The sequence below is a fragment of the Limulus polyphemus genome, unplaced genomic scaffold (genome assembly GCF_000517525.1).
Source record: "Limulus polyphemus unplaced genomic scaffold, Limulus_polyphemus-2.1.2 Scaffold3270, whole genome shotgun sequence".
In the NCBI taxonomy this organism is placed as follows: Eukaryota; Metazoa; Arthropoda; class Merostomata; order Xiphosura; family Limulidae; genus Limulus; species Limulus polyphemus.
Window position 1 is genome coordinate 47,507 of NW_013668880.1, and position 2,325 is coordinate 49,831.

Below are 2,325 nucleotides of genomic sequence, written 5' to 3' on the forward strand. Positions count from 1 at the left end.
TAAATTCAGTAAAATTCGGATGCTAGAAACGTCGTTAAGCAAAGTTTGGGCCTACAGCTTTTTATAATATAATCAGAGAACTATTTTATTATTCCTCTCCCCCAATGGCTCAACTGTACGTCTGAAGGCTAATAATGCTAAAAATTGGGTTTTAATACCCACAGTGGACAGAACACAGATAGCAAATTGCGTAACTTTATGCTTAATAATAATCAAATAAAATATTTAATCATGTGCAGTTTGTTTACTGGATGCGTTAAGGTTCGATAAAAACAAACTTTGCATTCCATTGTTATTTACGTTTGTATTTTTTTGTTATTTAACCCACGACACTTATTATACCGAATGACTTTTCAGTACTTGTCCAAGTTTTGTGAAATTCAAGAATAATGAAGAAGCTAAGTTTTTGTTCTCCATATCAACTGTTTTTTGTTCAAAGTTTCTTAATTAGTCTTATAGAACCATGGCGTTTTAAATTCTCTGAACACTTTAAACCGGTTATTAAATGGTTAATACACTTTTTATCATAATAACTAAGCTATATCATAATAAGCATGAATCACTGACGTCATCCAATTTACTTCTTTAAAAGGTTGATGACATCATCAATCTTTATAGGTTTTACTGCCATATTACATTTTTCCGCGAAGCGAAACATAGAACATACTAAATGGGTTATTCAGAAACAGATTGGCCCCTATTATAGTCGCGCCAAGCTTTAAAAGTAATTTCTCATCAACCCCACGTAAATGAGGTTACAAACTCGAGTAAATTAATGGTTTCAGGAAAAGTTTTCAGCTAATTATCCTTCCGAAATTAAAACAAATACATTGGGCTTCAGTGTAACCATTGCATTTTATCTACATAACAGAGAGAGGTATTTATAAGTTCAATCTTTCATTTTTCTCTCTCTCAATACATGCCATATAAAAAGTGTTTGGATTGTATTTGAATAACATACTTTTATAATTTTTGTGGAATAATACTTTTTTTCTTTTTTTATATAGTTTGTTACAACAAATTTGAAATTGTGAATTTTTATTAACTCAAACTTAGTCAGAACAGAGCCCTCTTTAGGCCCCCGAGTCACGGAGAAAATATTAAGCTTAATCTTAGAGCAAAGCTTTTCCATTTTGACTTAATTACAAATAGATTATAAACTGTAGTGAATAAAATCTTTTAAATTACCCCTGCTTTATCACTTATTCAAATAACTTCACAAGAAAATTTTATCACGAAAACGTACTAAATCATTTTATGAAAATATTGATTTTCTCTAATATATTGTTACGACAGCGGAGGTCACGTGACCCTAGTAACACGTCATATTCTCGAAGCTTCATGAATCCTCGGGAGGTTACTAGATTTCGGTATTCTTTTATAAGACGGTCAAGACGTGACGACAACAATGTAATCTGTGTAATTGAACTGCGGACAGACTATTGTTGAGTTGAGCACGTGAGACGTTCGTTGTGAATTATAGCGTTTGTTATAGCGCGACTGTGGAAATTAAGTGTATTGCAAAGTTGTATTCAGAAAGAATAAACCAGTTTTATTTAAGAAAGGACTTGTGTCGCTAAAGTTTCATCGGAAATAATTTTTACGGAAAATTAACTAACGAACGGAGGCGTAACAATATTAACGTCCTAAATCATTTTATGAAAATATGCTACTTTTGTCTAAAATATTTTACTTTCCAAATAGATAAAATATAGGTGTAGTTCTACGCAAATATAAACTCGTTTCTGTCGTAAAATTATTAAAATAAATTTAATTTTATTATCATCATGGAATTATTATATTGCCTAATTGACTGCTGCTTTCTTTCTTTATTTGTTTTGTTATAGGTAAAACCAAATTCATTTTAGTATAGTGTTTGACATAACTTAAATAGAAAACAACAGATGGCATTGCTCTGTTTGTTTGCAGTTAAGCGCAAAGCTACACCATGGGCTGTCTATGCAGTGTCTACCACGAATATCAAAACCCGAATTTGTAGCATTATAAGTCCGCAGACTCACTGCTGATGCACTTAGGGTGGGGGTGGGAGGCTAATGGCAATTGCTCAGAATGATATTAGTTCCTGAAAATATATAAATGAAGGTAAGAATAGTTAAATGTTGTAGACGAATTTCATGAAGTATGTGTGTGTGTTTTTTTGAGATTATAAATAGGCCTGCGAATTTAAAATTCATTTTGGTTTTAATAACGGATTTTCCATAGTTCAACAACGCAGATTTCGAAAATTATTTTATTATTATAAGGATTTTTTACAAATCGGGAAGATAACACAATTCTTACTTAGGTCAAATTATTATTTCGTTT

General features: G+C 31.4%; 1 protein-coding gene across 1 annotated transcript in view; it reads left to right on the forward strand.

Annotated features, from left to right (window-relative positions):
• Positions 1–2,027: 2,027 nt before the first annotated feature.
• The window catches only part of LOC106469036 (equilibrative nucleoside transporter 1-like), a 47,779-nt gene continuing 47,481 nt past the window's right edge, over positions 2,028–2,325 (forward strand). The window contains exon 1 of the mRNA XM_022397428.1: positions 2,028–2,103. The gene's annotated coding sequence lies outside the window, so the exon portion shown is untranslated. The remainder of the gene's footprint in view (positions 2,104–2,325) is intronic.